Genomic DNA, 6087 nt, shown 5'->3' with positions numbered 1-6087 from the left:
ACTCGCACACGCCCACCAACCTCAAGACTCATACACACTGAATTCCTCGGACTGCATCTGGCGCAGGACAAACTTTAATCCACACAGGCCTGTGAGCCGCATCGTTGAAAAGTCCATTCACGCTTCGGGTCCCTTTCAGGCAACTTCGGGTGAGGTCCGAGCCATTTTCTTCCAAACCAAAGCCGCCTCTCCGCCTCTCGACGGGCTTAGTTAAGGAAATAGCACGAGTGCTGCAAATGACCTCCTGTCGCCACGTTTCTCAATCAGTGACACACTTAGCGTCTCCTCGCACGTGTTTGCTGTTATGTGTTAGGGCGCAGCTCGCTGCGGAAAGCGTACATTGTTTTACAAAGCCTTCTATCTGCGACCCAGATGAATGACGGACAAATAAACCATGGCGCGCCGAGAAAAAAAAATTCTGAGTCACGCATCCTTTTACATCACTTTTCATGAATAACTTCTTCAGTTCTGTAGCCAAGACTACAGGCTTTCATTTGGCAACTTAAGAAGAAAAGGAAGAAAGATGGCGGCGCACCACACATTGTACTGTCCATCCTAAAATGGCTGACATCACAGCCTCGTCCAAGCCTGGCAACTGCCAGCTCCTGCATGGGACACAGAAAGTGGCAGGGGTTCTTTCCCCACAATTCCCACGTAACCCCCCCCCCCCTCCCGGAGCACAAGTGTTTCTTTTGCTTGGAACTGTGCAAACATGCTGTTTTAGAGCGGGCCGAGATTCGATATAGCTGAGACGGACGACAAAAGCGGCACTAAATAAAAGCTGAAAGCCTTGACTAAATTGCACCTGCACAGGACACCGTCACGTCGCTCTGGGACGAAATAAGCAAACCCTGTATTGTGGCTCCGAGCCTTTACTGTGAAACTCACAAGCTATGCAGTTTGCATGAAAAACAGCAGGAAATTTGATTGGTTTGGCATTAAACAGTCGATTCTCTTCTTAGAACTTGAGGAATGTTGAACACTCCAAGTCAGCTAAATCTGCAAACCATGACCATATGACCTTCCTTGGTATTCTCAGGCAGGGGTTTCATTTGGAGCTGTGGGAGGCACACACACAAGCACAATAGCTAAGAAAGCGCTGTCAGAACAGCGCACAAGTGCGTGATTGCAGGTACACACAACGTGATGCGCCTTGGCTGTGATGCGCCATTGCCACCGTATACAAGTGCTCCGAGATGGACATAATGGACAAGAAAGGGGTTTATTGTGGAGCGTGTGTGTGGTGAGGGGATTGTGAGGAAGAGGAAAAAGGAAAATGCTTATGATGCCCCGTTCACACTGTATGGTACCTACATGGGTCCGCTGTGTTTTAGTGGTTGGTTTCCCACTTCACCCAGCAACAATGTGGAGAACGGGGCTCTTTTCTATTCACTTCTCCGCATGCGGACGGAGACCATTTGTATTCAAGAGGAGACTAGCGGGCACAAAAAAAAAAAACAGCAGCAAAGTGGATATAAGGCACAACAACAGCATTAGCTAACGTTGATGTTGATTACTGTATTTTCTAGAGATGTATTCTGTTGGACATTGACAGATCTGTTCAAATGCTCTCCTGTACTTAATTTTCCAGTTTTTAAGGAATGAATACCTGACCGACTCTCCAACTAAAGGATAAAACACTTGCCATTATCTCTTATAATTAGCAAAATGTACGAAAATTGTGGCAATGGAAAATCGCTTGAACAAATTCAGTGTCGAGAGAAAATTGCTTAGGTTCTCGCGGCACATTGTAGGGCACTGATGTCCAAATGTCGGCCGGGCAACCACTAGATCTGACCGCATCCTTTTAAGGCCGCTTTCTCTCTAATAGTTGGAACTACCTCGAAATGCTTTGCCAGTCTTCTTACGACCGTCCAGATCCATTCATTCTAGTATTCGGTAAAAATCGAACAAAACAGATGTTAGCTGCTACTCAATCACCAACAAAGAGTCAAAAAGGGATAAAACTTGTTATTAAAAAATAAATAAATAATGATTTAATAGACGGGTTTAGCAAGGGTGCGTGTCAGCAAAGATTAAATAAAAGAATTGTAATAACAGTAACAACTTGCAATCTAACTGTAAAATGTCTACTCACTTTTTTAAAAAAATTGGTAAAATGTAGTATCTCCATTTCAGAATTTCGAAAGAAAAAAATATGCATGAATCCAAAGTAAATAGTCCAAAAGGTAAATGTGTTCAACCAATGGAAACCCTACTAACCAGGTATTAACTACAAAGAGGCCCTCGTAGTATCAGGTAGACAGCTGGAAGAGCTATGACGAGCCGAAAATGGGCATTTTGGCGACGCAAAAACAAAAACAAAAAACCAAAACAAAACAAAAAAACACGATACGCAAATTCCTCTCTTAACTACAGGTGCATCCCAATGAATGAGAATATCTAAGAAAACTTTTAATTAAACAGTTTAACTCAAAAAGCGAGGCTCATATTTATTCTAATTCACTACACGCAAAGTTATATATTTCATGATATTAAATAGATTTCATTTAAAAATGTTCTGTCATTGTTTTTTTTTCTTTTCTAGTAAGACAAAATTAAATCGAACCGCGCCAATTTTATCATTCCAAGCTAACAGCTAATGTAAGGCCCAAATACGCCATCTCAAGAACTTTCAACGATGAGTCCAAAAAAGTCATCATCAATGATAAAAGAACAGAATGTATAGTGGAACGTGAGCTGCATTTAGTCTTAAGGTGCTGCAACTCACCTCTCAGGTAAACACTGCCTCAGCGCGTTTGCCACTTTATCTGTAATTCGTCATGAATGCTATTTTTACATTTGGCTTTTTTTTTTTTATTTTACATTAACATTCTCATTTTACACTTGTATGACAATTAAGAATGTTACTTAGATCACTACCTGGAAAGCTGCAGATAGTTATCGTGGATCATGCCAATATTTTTGCCGCATGGGGTACTTACAGTCGATTGCAGATTGAGGGACAAAAGCGGACCCAACTGCAGTCCTATTTCTGACGGGATGAAAGGGAGACTGGCTGGCCTCATTAGAGCAGAGTTCCGAAACACGGCAGCCCGTTCCCAGCGTACATCCGGCTGGAGCGAAAACCTCCACGCACACAGAACTCACCGGGCCAAGAGCTCGTCTGCCGCGTCTTACTGGTCAAGCACACACACGCCCACGAGTCAAGTATGAAGCATGTCCACAAGACAGCCGACTACCATACTTGTTCTGGAACGGCCCTGTGGAAAACCTCAGTCCTTTCCTTGACCTACATTATATGTAACGCCCTCACATGGTGAAATAATTAAAGCCCATTCCCAAAATTTGCCAGTGAATCACGCCTGTCGAGCTGGCCGGGCTGCCACGATTCATCTGGCCTCTTGTTTTGTGGAGTCACACTGCAGTCCGTCGTGGCAACAAACAGTCAATGAGGCAGAGGGAGACACTTTCACTCAGCCACTACTCCCATTGCACTCCATAGGGATTGGTCATATAGTTTATGGAAAAAAAGTCCCACTAAAAATACTTGTATAGTGATTAGGGAATGAGTGACTGATTCCGAATACTGCGACTGCGTTCAGAATCATTCATCATTCCCTACTCTCTGTTACTATATAGGGATTTTTGTGTAGCGGACTATATAGTTAACACATCCATCAGTCATACTGCCGCATAATTACAACATACCAGATCAATGTCAATGAATAAATTACAATAACATTGTTTTAAGAAACATGCGTTTCATAAATGAATAGAAACAAAACACTTCATGTCCACCTGTATTGGATTGCTTTACATGTATTAAAAATATATATTTTTGCACCACAAATTGGGAATTTGTCTCATGTCTCAAATTTAGCAATACCTCAAAACAGAAAGTCAGTTTTCGGTATTTGTGCAGTGCATCATGGGATGTGTCTGATTTTCCAGTGACAATAGTTGCTTACTACTTTTTAAAATGTATTGTAGGGTACAGTGAGGACACTACATATTGTAGATTGATTTCAAACACAGTATTAGGGATTTTACCGCTTTTGTCAGAGTGATACCAGTACGAGTACTCAAATCTTGAGTCATTTTGACACATAAAATTTCTTTTAAACCAATGACGGATAATTTTAAAGAAAAACGTACATGTCCCAATGTAGCATTTTCCCTTAAAACTATATGAAATGAATGGCAATCTTTTTTCTATTTGTTCATAAAATACATATTTTGTATGGAAGAAACACTAATACAAATTTAAAGAAATCAAATGAAATAAATAATTAGGGATCGGCGAGGACTGATACCATGTATCGATGTTGGGTCGATACCTGGCCTTATTTGAAGATACTCGTGATGCCGTTTTTTTTTTTTTTTTTTTTTTTCCGTTTTAAAAAAAGAAAAAGAAAAGAAAAGGTTATATTGGGTTATATAGGTCTTAAATTATCTCTTTTTTTTAATTTTATGTATCAAAAGTATTAGTGGTATCGGTACTTTGTATCGGTGACTACTCACTCAAATACTTGTACTGGTATCAGTCTGAAAAAAAGTGGATTAGCCAGAAAAAGTCGCAATCAAAATATGTGGTTGTACAACTTCATTCAACTGATACTGTTTCCGGCCGCCGTCGCTAGTAGCTGACCAGATACTTTGAAATAAGGCCGGTATCAGCCCAATGCGATACTTGGTATCGGTACCTTCCCATCCCTACTCAATATTTACATACACTTATTAAAAACGTTTCTTGGCCGGAAGTGATACATTCAATATCCCACTGGCAATCCACTATCTGGAAAAAAATGTAGAAATGAGCAAGCCTTGTATACTTGTCTACTAGTGTTGATGTGTGCGTGCGCGCGCGCGCGCGCGAGTGAGTGGGTGTGTGAGGAGGGCAGAAGCACATGTTGGTGGGAGGAAGAGGAGGAAATGAAAGAAAGAGTCCTGTGCATTTGGGCCTACCATAGCAGGACGTGCATAAAGGAGAGGATTTGTGACACTTGTGCGTGCGTGTGCGATTCGGCCGTCTTATGTTATGTTTGAGCTCACACGCCTCTGCGTGTATGCTATATAGCGTGTTGTTGGGTTGGCAAGTCTCTTCCAAACTCATAGCGCTCAGCAGAGGAAACACGCCGTGTTGTGCAATAAAAAAAAGAAAGAAAGAAAGAAAGCAGATCCGCCACATTGGAGGCTATAGCAAGCGAGCAGGAGCGCACACGCAGCGGGCTCCAAGTGTGACAAAGTGACGCGTAAAGCCATTTCAAGTCCATTCACAAGGCTCGAGAAGCCTCACACGACCTCCCGCGACACTTGCCAACGGTCAGCTGGCACTCTATATAAACCTTAGGAACAGTCAACCCCTCTCCCAAAAAAATCCTCCACCCCCCTTCCACCTAGTGTCGCCATTTTATACATAGGCGACTTCATATAAACTACAGCAGCGGATCAACATCCACAATTCAAGAGCGAGACGTCAATTCGGTAAACAAGTTCGTAGCTCGCACTGCTCCGCCTCAGAAAGAGTAGATGTGTCCTTACCTCAACAGTCGGCACGGCAAAATGGAATCCGACATGAATATATAAATGAATAATATTGGATTAGCTCCGATCGCCGCGCTTTGAGGAGGAGAAGAGGCGAGCAGGGGGTGGGGGCTCTCCTCAAGTGAACCCGGCGAACTGGCGTGAACCCGTCAGTGACCACGGCAAGGTACATTACATGACAGGAGCTGCCCGGCCCGCTGCAAAAACAACTATGGTCGGCGATGCAGGACGAGGCAGCTCCAAAAAATATAGCCAGTGTATTTCCTAGGAGCACGTGATTGGGAGCGTCATCCAAAATCCAGAAGCCCTTTCATCTCAAATTTTGGAGAGGGGCGGGGATAGATGAGCGTGTGTAATAAAATTAAAAAAAAAATAAAAAAAATAAAAAAAGAGGAGGAGGGATGTATAGGCTGGTTCTGTGCAACGTCACCACCCCCGAGACACACTGGATGGCACACGAGAAAGGAGGCACCAGAGACACTTGAACGCAGCCAAATGTAACCGAGATGAATGAAAACAGCCCCAAAATCCCAGCAAGTGTTTCTGCCAACTGAGATATTATATGATCAGAGCCAGTAG

The 6087-nt window shown here is 42.8% G+C and overlaps 1 protein-coding gene across 3 annotated transcripts in view; it reads right to left on the bottom strand.

The window, feature by feature from the left end:
- zhx3a (zinc fingers and homeoboxes 3a) overlaps nt 1-5834 on the bottom strand; it is a 21449-nt gene extending 15615 nt beyond the window's left edge. The window contains exon 1 of one of the 3 annotated variants that reach the window (XM_077528744.1): nt 5506-5834. The gene's annotated coding sequence lies outside the window, so the exon portion shown is untranslated. Of the gene's footprint in view, nt 1-2945; nt 3227-5505 lie in introns of those variants that run through there. The other 2 variants (XM_077528741.1, XM_077528743.1) reach the window with 2 other exon arrangements.
- Nucleotides 5835-6087: the final 253 nt, after the last annotated feature.

The sequence above is a fragment of the Festucalex cinctus genome, chromosome 8 (assembly GCF_051991245.1).
Source record: "Festucalex cinctus isolate MCC-2025b chromosome 8, RoL_Fcin_1.0, whole genome shotgun sequence".
Taxonomy (NCBI): domain Eukaryota; kingdom Metazoa; phylum Chordata; class Actinopteri; order Syngnathiformes; family Syngnathidae; genus Festucalex; species Festucalex cinctus.
Note: the sequence above shows the minus strand (reverse complement) of the source record. Positions and strands in the feature narration are given on the sequence as shown.